This window comes from Polyodon spathula, chromosome 2, assembly GCF_017654505.1.
Source record: "Polyodon spathula isolate WHYD16114869_AA chromosome 2, ASM1765450v1, whole genome shotgun sequence".
Taxonomy (NCBI): domain Eukaryota; kingdom Metazoa; phylum Chordata; class Actinopteri; order Acipenseriformes; family Polyodontidae; genus Polyodon; species Polyodon spathula.
Window position 1 is genome coordinate 92,366,549 of NC_054535.1, and position 15,199 is coordinate 92,381,747.

Genomic DNA, 15,199 nt, shown 5'->3' on the forward strand with positions numbered 1-15,199 from the left:
GGGAGATACTGAAATTGAAGAAGGAATCTATGAAAAAGACCTTGGAGTTTATGTTGACTCAGAAATGTCTTAATCTAGACAATGTGGGGAAGCTATAACAAGATGCTCGGATATAGGGATGGTATACCGATTTTTTTCGGTTTATTGTGGTTTAGGTACATTACGGTATTAACCCTTTGTGGTCTTATTTCGGACCTGGTCCTATTCGCGAAAATCCCTTTCCGGTCCATTGTCGGACTCTGTCCGACATTGCCGAAAACCATGATCTAACACATTGCATTAAGCCAAAAAAAAGCTGAGACGAGGTGTTCCCTAATCGCACAGAGTGAGAATTGGCGCAGAGAAGGCAGAGAAAGTCAAGGCAGCCTGAAGAACTTGCACAGATGACGGATGAGGCAGAAAGTACAGACGAAAGCAGGTCTGGATGATGATTTTAATCAGTCTAGTGACAAGGAAATGCATATTTCACTTACTGAGGAATATGAGGAATCTGAGGAAAGTGACCACGAACCAGACGCGCAGAAGGAGGTCGAATGGACGCGCATCGGTAAGTGCAGATGCTTTCACAAAACTCCCATTTACTGTGGTAAATAAGGGATATCAAGGGAGTACTACTTTGAGGACTGCACTGAAGTTTTTTCAACTTTTTCTGATGAACGCTTTGTTTACTGAAATTGTAAATGAAACCAATAGACATATGAGTGTAAAACTAACAGGACCGCTGCGTCATAATTCTATTTGGAACTCCTGGAAGCCTGTTACGTTACCAGAGGTGAAGGTATTTTTTGATGTTCTGTTAAATATGGGACTGAATGTAAAAACGGACATAAAAGAATATTTTCTCAGAGGAATGGGCCAAAAGAATGCAGTTTTTCAAAGCTTTATTCAAGAGATCACGTTTCTTGCAGATCTTTTGGATGCTACACCTTTGCCCTCCCCCCCACCCAGTTGCCTCAGGCTGTTTTTGTTAGCAGTGACATTTGCATTGATGAGAGCACCGTTGGTTTCAAAGGAAGGATTACCTTCAAGTACTACAATCCTCAGAAGCCTACCAAATGGGGGATGCATGTGTTTGTTTTAGCTGGCTGTGAAACTGGTTATGTCTCTGCCATTGTTCCTTACTTTGGTAGACCAACAACATACTCCCTGTTGAGACCTGACCATTTTCATCAAGAATTGTTTTTCACCTGTGTGAAACATTGCTGCAGACAACAAATGGACATGGCTTTCATTTGTTTACAGTCAGATTTTACACAGGTTATGATCTGGCCATGGAACTGCTAAAAATAAAAATCCACCTTACTGGAAGGGTAATGGCCAACAGAAGAGGATTGCCAGTACCAGTGAAGCAAGGCCTCAAACAAAAACAAAAAAAGAGACAGTCTCATTCAGCAAGGACAACAGGTCATGGTGCTAGGATGGTGTGAACGTGTGGTTTGCTGTGCAAGGACAGACACAAAGTTCATGGTTCACGGTTTAATTCCTCCAACCACTTTCACCATTCAGAAGTAATAAAGTTGGCTCTACCTAACAATGGGTATCGCCATCGCAAAAACAAGCGTTTACATTCCCGAAATAATAATAAAGAAAACACAAACAGACACGTCTTCGGACAGTGCTCTTGGTGTAGATGCGGTGATGTCGGCTAAGTACAAGTGCAGTGAAGTTCAAGTGAATCGCTGGCCCCAAGGCTGCAGCTCCCAGCTCTGTGCTCGATCAGTCTGGTGACAGAAAACACACATGGTTGAAAAACAAACACCCACTTAGCTCCATCTGTTAAAACACAGTCCTCGTTTCCTCCCATCAACCACAACAAAGGAACTGATCACAACGTCACGTCCCCTAAAGTACCCATAGCCCCGCCCCCTCCGACAGCTAGTTCAATCACATCTCCTCCAATTCATGAATGAAACTTCCCTCACCGTACTAGGGCGATGACTCCTGGTACCGTGACATTGTCCCTTTCCTGAATGGCCAGCTTCCGACTCCCCCCGGAATGAACTGCCAAACCATTCAGTACAGGGCACGTAATTCCTGCTGTGCAGTGCTCTCACAGGTCGAGAGGGAGATCCAGATTCATTCACTCTTTGTCACAGATGGAAAGACAAAAGACTAGTGCTCATGATGAGCACATTACATGGCAGTGACTGTGAGAAGGTACAGCGCACCATCAAGAGAGGAGCAGTTGAAGAGCTGGACAAGCCTTCAGTTATCTGTGATTACACCAGCAGGATGGGTGCAGTGGACAGGGCAGATCACTACTGTGCCAGCTATGCTTTCAGAGGAAAGTCTCTGAAGTGGTGGAGGAAGATGTTCTTTTGGCTGCTGGAAGTAGCAATTGTGAACAGTGCTATCCTGTTCAATTTGATGAAGGTGGAATCAGGACAGCTACCTGTTCGTCATGAAACCTTCAGGAAAGCCTTACTGATACACCTGGTGGGAGATGTGCGCAACCCTGGCCCAAGAAAACGCGATCGCCCGTCATCAACAGACAGAGAAGAAAGGCTGAATGGAAAGCCAAATTTAATTTCCAAAAATGAATCAAAGATCACCAAAGACTGTGCAGTGTGCAGTGACAGAAAGACAAAAGGGGGGAGGAGAGAGACTGTATGGTTCTGCAAAACCTGCTCAAGGTAGCCAGGGTTACACCCAGGTGACTGTTTTGAAAGATACCATACCATGGACACAAATTTCTGTCAGTGTAAATGCCTTTTTTGTTTGCAAACCTCGCCTGGTGCAAATAGTTATAACATTGATGAAAAATAGTTTTTAGTTCATTTTTTGTTTGTTTTTTTGTTTGTAGTAGTGTGGAATTGATTTGTAAAAAAGTTTTATATCTGTCTGGTTATTCTAATCAAGCAATTTTGTGACATTTTGTTCCTTTTTTTCCCCAATGTTCGCCTGATATATATAACAAAAAACATGTTTGTTCAAAATGTTGGTACTGTTGTCTGTGTATAAGGTACCCTTTGGTCTGCTTTGTTACTTGTTTTAAGCAAATAAAGTCACTTTATTTCAATTTGAACAGCAAGTGGTCTGAAATTAAATTTTGCTCACAAACAATTGGACCTAACCAGCCTGATAGCTGCAGGATAAATAGACTGCAAAGGGTTAATACCATTCCTTTTATTCTACACCGCAATTATGGTAATTCCTTTATACAACGGTTAACGCATTTCTTCAACTGCAAACACGCTTCTTCTAAATCAAGCGATAGTACTTGCAGCCTCAGCAAAGCATTTGAGGAAGATCTTTTTGTGAACTGGTACTGTATTTTGCTAATGGGTTTGAAGCAAACGACACAGAATACACATTTCAATTGCTGCAGAGAGCTTGCTGCGCCGGCTGCTCTTGACTGCTGTCTTTCTGACGTCGCATGCAGTTTTTTTTAGAGAAATGCTTTCTCCAAACCTTGCAGCAGAGCTCACATTTTCTGCCTGCTATATTTACATTTGTCTGGATTATCAACAATCAGTTTAATGTAATTTATTAACATTAACTATTGTAAAACGATATGGGTCACTTATCACGTGTTTAGTACATTATGTTTGTTTAAATTATTTATTTAGTTATTTAGTATAATGTTGACAAGGCTGTTCACGGCTTTATTGTATAATGTAATGGTTATTTGTATTACGATTAGCAGGTCACTCGTGATCTTTGCATCGTCCCTTTGGTTCACAGCCGCAGCCAGCCTCCCGTAGGGTAACATTTCAAAGCTGCGCTGGGCTGTGCAGAATCTGAACAGATTTCTGTGCGTGTTGAGTGACGTCTACAGCGCATCTCCGTGATTCTGTGCAGCACTGTGCAGAACTGTGGAAATCTGCGCTATAAGAACACGACCAATGTCTCTAACAAAACTAGCACAGACTGCAGCAGGATAGCCTACTTATTATCAACGTAGTTTTGTTTAAACAAGTTATAACAGTATTCCAATTTTTTTAGGTAAGTGAAGAAATCTTTTTTTACAAACTCCGCATGTGCAATAATCATTGGAAGCTTACTTGTGCAATGTCGTGACATGTAGCTGTAAATCGAATAAGAAGTTTTAGTATTAAAATACTTTTTTTGTTGCTGTACATATTTTCTTTATCCAGTTGAAAAAATAAACAACTAATCTCTGCTCTTAAATAATAACCCGTGGTACATGTTTGTCTTTAAGCAATACATCTATTTACCATCAGCTAAACAAAGTATTTATTTATTTATTTTATTTTATATGTTAAAATGTTTTAACAAACTACAGCACCATGTCATTTTGAACATATAATAGATATCAATACTGTTGTAGTATAACATTGAGAGTGTACAACTTTAGTGTTATTTATTTATTTATTTATTCTGATTGTCTTTATAAAAAAAGAAACGTACCAAGTTATTGGCATAGTAAAATACGAAATATCAAATGTTTAAATCATTCCATGAAAGGAAGTGTGATTTGTTGGTTTTGTTTTTGTGAATTACAGTAATTTAACTGAGTTACATTAGTCTTTCTTCTTTTTTAAGCCTCTATTTAATAACTTGGGTGATGTATTGTATACTGTGATATTAAGGTTACCACAGTATTTTTTTTAACGGTTATCATACCATGCATATTTTATACCGTCCCATCCCTACTCGGGATACATTGTGAAAAGTGTTGAATTTAAATCAAGGGAAGTAATGTTAAAACTGTACAATGCATTAGTAAGACCTCATCTTGAATACTGTGTTCAGTTTTGTTCACCTCACTGCAAAAAGGATATTGCTGCTCTAGAAAGAGTGCAAAAAAGAGCGACCAGAATATTCCGGGTTTAAAGGGCATGTCATATGCAGAAAGGCTAAAAGAATTGAATCTATTCAGTCTTGAACAAAGAAGACTATGCGGCGACCTGATTTAAGCATTCAAAATTCTAAAATGTATTGACATTATTATTATTGAGGTATTGTCAACCCTAGGGACTTTTTCGACCTGAAAAAAGAAACCAGGGGTTACAAATGGAGATTATACAAAGGGGCATTCAGAACAGAAAATAGGAGGCACTTTTTTACATAGAGAATTGTGAGGGTCTGGAACCAGCTCCCCAGTAATGTTGTTGAAGCTGACACCCTGGGATTCTTCAAGACAGCTTTCTCATGAGCTGCATTCAGTGTCTGGGTTATTGTGTTGAATACCACAATGTGATTTTTCTCTGTCAATCAACAGTTGGTTTTAAATGATCAGAAGTTATGCCATCTGCCATTGCTGTGACATTATTTTCATGTACTGCTCTAGTTAGTACACAACTATAATTGGACAACATAAGCATTTATGAAATCATAATTTCTGGGTCTGTAAACTCTGACACAGGCCCATGGACATGGAAGATGTTCAGATACAGGTATGGAAAGACTCCCACTTAGTGTTGTGTTACTCAGGATACTGACAGAGTTCTCTTTAATGTTGTTCTTTTCTCAAAACTTGGATATGTTGATATTTATTTTTTGTAATTTCTCTGCTGTGTTTGAGTGATACAGTGCTGTAATCAATTCATTCCTTTTGCCTGTGACTTAAAACAGAGCCAAGTTAGGTCTGGGATCAACTTTTATTAACTCATTTAAAATTACATTTGCTTGTTGGCAATGTGTTTAAAAGTGATGTAAAACAATGTAAGTGGTTTCCCAAATGAGACAACAGGCAAGATAAGCTGTTTAATACTGTTTATTTGTTTGTCAGCTAGAGTAGAAATGATTATGAAATATACCCACACACAAGCAAACTGTTCTATCCTATTATTTAAATTCAACCCCCCCCCCCCCCCCTTTTCATGGTGATGGAATGGTCAGTATAACAGCTTCACTCAAAGCCAATTGTAATGCCAGTCTCTGAATAGGGAAATGCACACACTTTACAAAGCTTGAGATTAGATCTAGCACACATACAGTAGCTTTTGTCATGTGTTCAGGATGAACAGGAATATGAGTGTTGTCAGAAGCAGCGGTAACAAAGCCATGGCAGGCGCGACAGGATAGTGTCACGGGCCAAGATGTTACCAGCAAGAATTAGAGACTCCTCAAACTCCCTTCTTCCCACACAACAGATGTCTCCTCCCTTTTATACAGTTATACAGTAGGACTATCTTGTAATCTTGTCCTGTCCATTTGCATAACAGAAGTTAAAATTCTCCAGAACAGGTAATCTCAGCCTGTACTACTACACCCTGTCTTTGTTTTAGGATTATGAACTTTCAATTTTATCCCGGGGTGCCTCGGTACAGGCCACAGCCAGGCTGCAGAATGTATTGCCATCAGGATTTTGAACAGGACTAAAAACAGAACACATACTGTAACACCAGACTTTGCATATCCTTGCATTGGTTGCCAGTTAGCCTCCAAATTGATTTCAAGATATTGCTGTTCTCTTATAAACTGTACTTGGTCTGGTCCTCTGAATTACCTGATCCCTCTGAACTCTCAAGATAGGGATTGCAGTTTCTATGCTGCTAGACTAGAACACACTTTCTGTCTCTGTTAGCGACTCTTGTTTCAGTGGACTTTTTCAAATCTAGGCTAAAGGTCCGCTATGGTAGGGTAGCCCTGCGACCCAAGATGTTGCTGACAAGAGAGAAACTCAGAAACAGGGAAGCTGCAGTGAAGCGCTAAATGCACACGTTTATTACCAAAAACAGAAACAAACAAATGATCCGAGGGCCAAAATAAAAGGTTAAACAAAAGAATACAATTAGCACTGGTTACCTAATTAGTGAATGGCCACACCTGCGATTGGATTGGAAACGTACACCTATTTACATCAGCAGGGTTTCCGTCCTGTCACATTCCCGTTTTAAAAACATAGCATTTTTAGATTTGTGTTTTTATTGAATAAGCCTATTAGGAGTTTGCTGTGTAAACCTCTGAGACGGCTGTGAAAGGTGCTATTTAAGTTCAAGATGTTGTTCCATTCTTTCATGTACAACTTATTCACATACTTGTCTAATCAGCTATACAGGAGCTGAAGGAGGAGGCCCAACTTGCTAATTATGATGACCACATTGGTTTATGTCCTAGACTTGAATCTTTAAACAAAAGAGCCATCTAATATAGTAATCTAAACAGGTCAGTGTGTTACTGTTGTCAGTTAATGCGTTTACATGGACAGTAATATTTCACTAGTGTTCGGAATGCTGAATAATCCAAATATATATTCCACCATGTAAACAGCACATTTGGAATATGAAGAGGAATATTTCACATATTCGTAATATTGGAGGTGATATATTCCACTAATATGCAGAATACTAGTGGAACATAACAGCATATTCCGACTGTGAAGAGTAACCCACACAGACCCTCACAATAACAAACACTGACAGCAGTAAACATGACTGCATGTGCGAGAAAACACAGCTACTTTTGGTCTGATAGGGAGACATCACTTTTGTTAAGGGTTTTAAAGTCTTAAAACAGCTTAATGACAAGAAACAGATGTGCAGAAGTGTTTAAAAGGATGGCGGAAATAATCATAAAGGGGGATTTGAGAGAACTGTGGGTCAAGTTCATCATCGATGTAATATTTTAAAGCACAGTACTATAAAGCGCAAAAAAACCCCACACAGAACAAAAGTGGGGTGAAGCTATCAATTTTTCCTTACTTCTACCTTATGCATGCCATACTGGGTAATCGCCCTTTGTGTGCATCCCATGAGTGCAGCAGCCTGCTTTAACGTGCACATCATGCGATGTAAGGGGAGATGATGGAAAAAAATCTTTAAAACTAGAAGAAACAAGCACATGTTGTACATTGTCCTCTTTGAAAGCTTTTCCCCACATCTCTACTTTTGCTGTAGGTGTGTTTATTCACATTACAAAATTGACAATACATTTATAAAAACTAGGGGTTGAATTAAATGTTTTATTAAGTATAGCGCTGTATATAACTAGGAAGTAGCAGAAATTACAGAACAGAAAGGAAAATGTATTTATTGTGTAAGGGGTGCACTTTTGCACCGGCGTGGTGACGTCGGGTTTGAAGAAGAATTATCCTAACCAGCTGACTGAAGGAAACTAATTCTTTCAGCATGTCACCACATTACAATGTATTAGCTATCACACACATATTATCTATCTATTTGTTTTTCAAAATGTCTAAAGTGCTGCTCACCAGTAGGTACTGGGGGACAGTATAGATACAGTATAAAATGCTCTTACAATTTGAGTACAAAATAGATCAATACATTCTAGATCTGCAAATATATAACGGTATCTAAATTTAAAAACCACATACATTTAATTTATTTATATAAAATTACAGCTCTCGATAACAAATGCGGATTGAAAAAGCAACTATGCATATATATATATATAATATATATATATATATATATATATATATATATATATATATATATATATATATATATATATATATATATATAGAAGATTTAATCTGGCCGTATATTTGGGTTCGTGCCCCTTTAAAAATGTGACCCAGAGATAAAAACTTTGATTTTTAAAGCGCTTTGGCAAACTTTTATTCAAATATAAATCAAACAAACAAACACCTAGCTCCCTCGGAGCACTCACTAAACATATGCAGGTCCCTGACTAAGACGCAGGACTGCTAAGCTGTTTACCTGACATATAACGTGAAAACAAGACACTAACTTTTATAAAACCAAACAGGTTTTAAACAGACCTTACAACTTCCAGTCGGGCTCTATATCCTGCACCTGGCTCTAGTTTTTAATAATTGCCAGGTGCAGGTGATAATTAAACAATTAACAAATACAATTAATCAAACAAATTATACAAAAGCAATTAAATCAAACAAGACGTGCATTTTCACAAGTTTTTAGACAGGGAGGAATCTGACCCTCCCCCTGCCACCTTACAATATATATACGCACACACACACGCACACGCACACGCACACGCACAGTATATGTTTTCTTTATTTACTATGGTTATTATTCTATTGTACATTTGTCATTTGTTTACTGTAGGCTCTGTTGATTATGTGCTTGGCTAAACAAGGGCAACTCGTGCATGTCTGTGTGAACACGTTGCACCGAATTAAGACCCACAAGCATCTGCAACAATCTCAAAATATCAGATTCCATATCTGAAAAAACAAATAATAGAAATAAATATGCCCACACTGCCAGCTTATCACAATAAACACAAACTATTCTACTACAATCAGTACAACTACAATGGTTTGCAGTGGGCAGCAAGGTACGCATGCATTAATGGCATAAAAGGAATATTCCGTTAACCATGTAAACATGTAAACGCAGACTATGAAAGGAGTAAGAGAATTCTGCATGCATGTATACAGAGCGTTCGGATTATTTCTGATATGATTATGAATACTTGTGATATGGAAACGGACTTATTGACTTCTTGCATTCTTGCATTACCTTCCAAAGCCACAGAGTTTAAAAACCAATGGGTTTTAACAAATACTTACCAACTGCAAAATATTATAGTAACATTTATATTTGTTTTTAGGCAAACAACACAACCTGTAATTGGTGTCCACAGAAGCCTGGCCGAAGTAGTTCCTCAGCTGTAAGTATATATCTAGTATACAGCTATACATAATGTAGTGCAAGATTATAGTGTGTATTGTTTAGTGATAACAGTGAACAAGGGCATGCCGAGTTCCTACCCCTTTCTCCCTCAGTATGAGGGGTCCCAGCTAGAATTAAACAATTAAAATGAACATTTTCACAGTACTGTGAAAAACCTCTAGTTTCTTATGTGGTTTGCTTCTTTCCAACACGCATCCCCTCAAATAAAAGTTTTTATTCCCTGTACTGGTAGGAAGCCAGCATGTTGTAACAACTTGAATGGAGTGGATTACTGCATTCCAAAAGGCCCCTGATTAAAAGTCCTAATTAGTGCTAAAATGCATCAAAACAAACTGTATGACTGACTCCTAAGAGGCTTGTTTTATCTGCATGAATGTATGAAGATATATGGTGTAAAGTTATTCATGTTACCAGGACAGCTATAATAGAACTGTTTACCATAACTTGTGGTATATATAGCTTTGAACATTGTATAACATTATGGGTTGTGAAATAATTCATTAAAGGAATATTTGTACTTTTGTGTATTATACATAGGTCCATTTAAAAAAGTAAAAATATTCATTCGAAAACAGTAGCTTCCCTTCTGAGTAAAGAATTAGTTTTCATAATAATATATTATTTTGCATATATGCATGAAGGAGAAGAGAATAATTTCCTAAAGTTATCAATGGTACTGTTTGGGGGAAGTTCAGAAAGCCATTTTCTCCATAGTTTAATTGGCACCATTTTGTTCTGGAAAGAGAAATGGTTGTTAGATGTTGTAAGTGATGAGAGGTAATAGAAGGACTTGTTGGGGCACAGTTACAAAGTGGTGGTTTAGTGAGTGGTACACATACAGCTCTGGAAAAAATTAAGAGACCACTGCAAAATTATCAGTTTCTCTGGTTTTACTATTTATAGGTATGTGTTTGGGCAAAATGAACATTTTTGTTTTATTCTATAAACTACTGACAACATTTCTCCCAAATTCCAAATAAAAATATTGTCATTTAGAGCATTTATTTGCAGAAAATGACAACTGGTCAAAATAACAAAAAAGATACAGTGTTGTCAGACCTCGAATAATGCAAAGAAAATAAGTTCATATTCATTTTTAAACAACACAATACTAATGTTTTAACTTAGGAAGAGTTCAGAAATCAATATTTGGTGGAATAACCCTGATGTTCAATCACAGCTTTCATGTGTCTTGGCATGCGCTCCACCAGTCTTTCACATTGATGTTGTGTGACTTTATGCCACTCCTGGCGCAAAAATTAAAGATCTCAGCTTTGTTTGATGGCTTGTGACCATCCATCTTCCTCTTGATCACATTCCAGAGGTTTTCAACGGGGTTCAGGTCTGGAGACTGGGCTGGTCATGACAGGGTCTTGATCTGGTGATCCTCCATCCACACCTTGATTGACCTGGCTGTGTGGCATACAGCATTGTCCTGCTGGAAAAACCAATCCTCAGAGTTGGGGAACATTGTCAGAGCAGAAAGAAGCAAGTGTTCTTCCAGGACAACCTTGTACTTGGCTTGATTCATGCGTCCTTCACAAAGACAAATCTGCCTGATTCCAGCCTTGCTGAAGCACCCCCAGATCATCACCGATCCTCCACCACATTTCACAGTGGGTGTGAGACACTGTGGCTTGTAGGCCTCTCCAGGTCTCTGTCTAACCATTAGATGACCAGGTGTTGGGCAAACCTGAAAATTGGACTCATCAGAGAAGATGACCTTACTCCAGTCCTCTACGGTCCAATCCTTATGGTCTTTTGCAAACCTCAGCCTGGCTCTTCTCACTGATGAAGGGCTTTTTTCTAGCTTTGCAAGACTTCAGCCCTGCCCCTAGGAGCCTGTTTCGAACCGTCCTCGCTGTGCACTTCACCCCAGCTGCCGTTTGTCATTCTTTTTGTAGGTCACTTGATGTCATCCTATGGTTGCTGAGTGACATTTGAATGATTTGGCGGTCATCCCAGTCAGTGGTGAGTCGTTTTTGCCCTCTGCTGGTCTGTGGCTTTGTTGTCCCCAATGTGTGCTGCTTGACCTTGTTCTTATGAACCACCGTCTTTGAAATTTTAAGGATGGAAGCAACCCGACGCTCACTGTATCCCTCTGCCGGTAAAGCCAGAATTGAACCCTTCTTTTCCTCACTCAAAACTTTCCTTTTCAACTCTTTGGGCATGGTCAATAGTTATTTTTTGATTCCAATTACTTTTGAGGTACTACTAGCACTGTTTTGCCATCCAGCTGGTCCTATTGCAAGAGGATAGTGATGGTTCAGTACATTCTATGAGCACAATCAATAAAAAGTATAAAGCAAACACATTTGACTGTTAAAGGATTTAGCTTTGGAAATACCATTTTTTAAAATGTATTTTTTTTTTTTTTTTTTTTTACCAATTTCAAAATTTAGAACCATTTGCTAATACATATACACTTCAATTTCTGATGGAAAGCTTCCATCACAAAAAAAAAAAAAAAAATCTTCCTCTGTTTTACCAGGAGTAATCATTGGGACTAATATTAGTGTGACAGTCCTACAGTTTAAGTAAAACATTGAAGTGACTCTGCCCATATCTTTCATCTAGTAGGCAAATTATTAAAAGGGTGGTGCATTATGAGGTTGGAAAAGAAAATCTGGTTTTACAGATCTGACACTTTAACAGACCTGTTAGATGAGCAAAGCGGTTGAGGTGACTGTTGTCACACTTTTCCCCTATGGGTAATTACTTAGGCTTTTGGTAACCATTTAAAAATAAAATGAATGTGCCGTTCAAATCGAAGACAGAGTCCAGTGTTACTTTACCTGTGATGAGTGGCATGCATATTGTCTTCGGTTCCTCCACAAAACAGATTAATTTTTAAGAAGACAAAGCCTATTACAAAGCCTTGTACTTACCCACATGCTTTTGTTAAATAGCACCCTATTGAAGTAAATGAGCATATTTTATTACAGTGCTTTGAAAAAGGTCTGCTGACTGAACCAAAAATGTAAAATAGATTTATTTTGCACACCTCAAAAAAAAAAAAAAAAACCCAAAACAAAACAAAAGCAAAACAAAAAAACCCTAAACTTTACAGGTTTAGTATTTAGATTTGAACAAGTCATAACAATTCTTACATCACATTGGGTGTGTATACAGTACCACCCCTTTGATGTCATCTCCAAAATGAGTGTGTATAGAAATGGGGTGTGGGGTTTATTTATTTAAACCTGAACACTGTAAACCTCCCCACACTGACACTTCCTCTGGTAGTAGTTCACTCTTGGCCTCTCCTTTTGAGACTAACATCAGAGCAAATGCAATCCTAAATAGACACTCGGATAGATATACGCGAGTAGAGATTCTGCAAGACTTCCACAGATTATTCTTTAAAGATACTTCCTAAAAAAAAAAACTACTTAACTACTGTATCTGAGCAGTTATGGTCAGGTTAAATGATCTAGGATCATGCCCGGATCACACTGTACATAACCATCATGCCTGAGATTTTACTCGTGTTTGTATCAGATAGTCAGAACCCCTCCCCAATCTTGCACACAGAATAGAAAGAGATATATAGCTTTAAGGATGAAGCTCTCAGTACATTTTAAAGCTAAGCCTAGCTCCACCCTAATACTTTGTTAGATGAAGTTTTGCATCTCAACCACTAAATAACCATGTTTTGAGTCAGTGGCCGTTGAACGTCATTTGCCTACGTGTCAATTAATGGACTGAATGCCTGAAGGAGTGGATGTTTCTGAATTCAGGTCTGCACTGAGGTGAGCACTCTCTTAGCTTTCTCTTTTGTACAGTAATGGGGCAGTATCCCTTTTAAGGCTGTGTATCCTGCCTGTTCTACTAGTTACAGCATAGACACCTAACACTTCCTATAACGTACTGTTGTTTCCTGGTTTTAGTGAAAAGGTTTAAGTGTGAGAACTGTTCCTCACATCCCCTGTGAATACAGCTAATGCGGTTAAATGTTGTAAACTATCATGTTTGTGTAGGAAGAAAATTCTATTTTTTTAGCTTTAAATTATTATGTTTTAAATTTGGTTAAATAAATGCCTGGTACGCCTTAAGATGGCATCTTTGGCAGTAGAACAAGTTCAGTACCACTGTCCTCCTGCCACTTAATTCTGTGTTCAGATTATGCTGCAGCAATTAGAAATACAGCACATTACTGGTACGGCAAGAAGCATGTCTTGCAACATCTACCTCTCATCTTCACTAAGCACTCAACCCTGCCTAATAACAACCCACCTGGGGGAGTTCTAGCATTGAATTCTGTACAGTAAATTTCAAAAAAGCAACGTGGGCTAGTACCACTTATAAGGCAGAGGTCTGATATTCTGAGAAGGGCAACTGGTCTGCATTCATATAAGGTCAGAGTTCCACTTTCACGTTTTTTTTTTCTTTTTCCCATGTCGAGGATAGTGCACAGAGATATGAGAACGGGCAAGATGAAACAGTTGCAAAGGTGCGTTGGAGTTTTGGGGGACTTTTAAGTGGGGGAGTTTTGTTAATAAATGGCTGTATTAATTTAGGAACTAATCAAAGATTAGGGACAGGGAGTAGGGTTGAAACGGATTCAGTTCACGTGGAGCACATAAAAATGAGCTTCCTGTGTTCACTCACAGGAAGAACAGGAAATAACCTGCCGTTGGCACATCTAGGGTGTCGAGTTCTGGGCCACTATTGTTCGAAATGTTCTGTAGAAGATATTTTTTAAAAGGGTGGGCAGTTTCCTTTCTTTCTCAGTAACACCGGTATTGGCCCTCGTTAAAGGATGAGTCAATAGCCCACATGTTACAGAAGAAATTTCCCTTGTAAATTAGATGCAGTAATATTGTGAAGTTACTTGAAATGTAAAACAAAAACAAGGGTATATTTCAGTAGTGACCATGAATACATTCTGTCATTCTGAACCTATTTCTGTTACAACAAAATATCGATCACCTGCACAGGACTGCACAGTTACAATGTACCAAGTAATCTTCATTAAACTTATATTTGGGTATGACATGGGACCTGGCTACCTGAGACTATCTAAACCCATTTTACTTCCATACCAAAGCAGCGCCAAGCAGTGAAGTCCAAGGGACATACTGAAGCAATTAGTGGCATTAACTTTTCTTTTAACATGATTTTTCCATTTATTACATTTACTAAGGCAGCTACATTATGATTTACCATTACCAACTGTTGCCGTTGTTTTCAATTTAGAAGGTAGCATAACTTATTATTAATAGAGTAAAGAAAAAGGTGATGCAATATTCTCAGCCAACACAGAATACTATTGTATTGGGAATAAACCTTGTTGTGTGACAGTGGCTGGCTTGTGAAAACCAGCTTTTGATTCAACCTCAGCCATGGCCGTCTGTGCCCTTTTCTGCATGCTGGAACAGATATTGAAAACTGGAAAAAGAAAAAGTGTAAACCACTGGTAGCTGCGAGTTACCTAAGTGAGAGCAGCTGTGTGAGCCAGGGACAGTGTGGGTGGTGTGGCAGGGTGAAAGCCAGTGCATGTGTGTGTGTGTGTGTGTGTGTGTATATGTGGTGGGGGGGGGGAGTGTATTAGGTGGCAAGGGTGGGGTTAAATTCCTCCCTGCAAAAACATGTGGGGATGTGTCTGGAGCCATGAATTAAGTAAGTGATTGTGGCAAAGTGGTTGC

The 15,199-nt window shown here is 38.6% G+C and overlaps 1 protein-coding gene and 1 pseudogene across 2 annotated transcripts in view; both read left to right on the plus strand.

Moving 5' to 3' along the window:
* The first annotated feature begins 863 nt into the window (after positions 1-863).
* Positions 864-2,817, plus strand: LOC121327175 (annotated as a pseudogene).
* Positions 2,818-9,457: 6,640 nt separating this feature from the next.
* Positions 9,458-15,199, plus strand: part of LOC121303821 (zinc finger and BTB domain-containing protein 7C-like) — a 68,243-nt gene continuing 62,501 nt past the window's right edge. The window contains exon 1 of one of the 2 annotated variants that reach the window (XM_041234646.1): positions 9,458-9,528. The gene's annotated coding sequence lies outside the window, so the exon portion shown is untranslated. Of the gene's footprint in view, positions 9,529-13,202; positions 13,304-15,199 lie in introns of those variants that run through there. The other variant, XM_041234637.1, reaches the window with a different exon arrangement.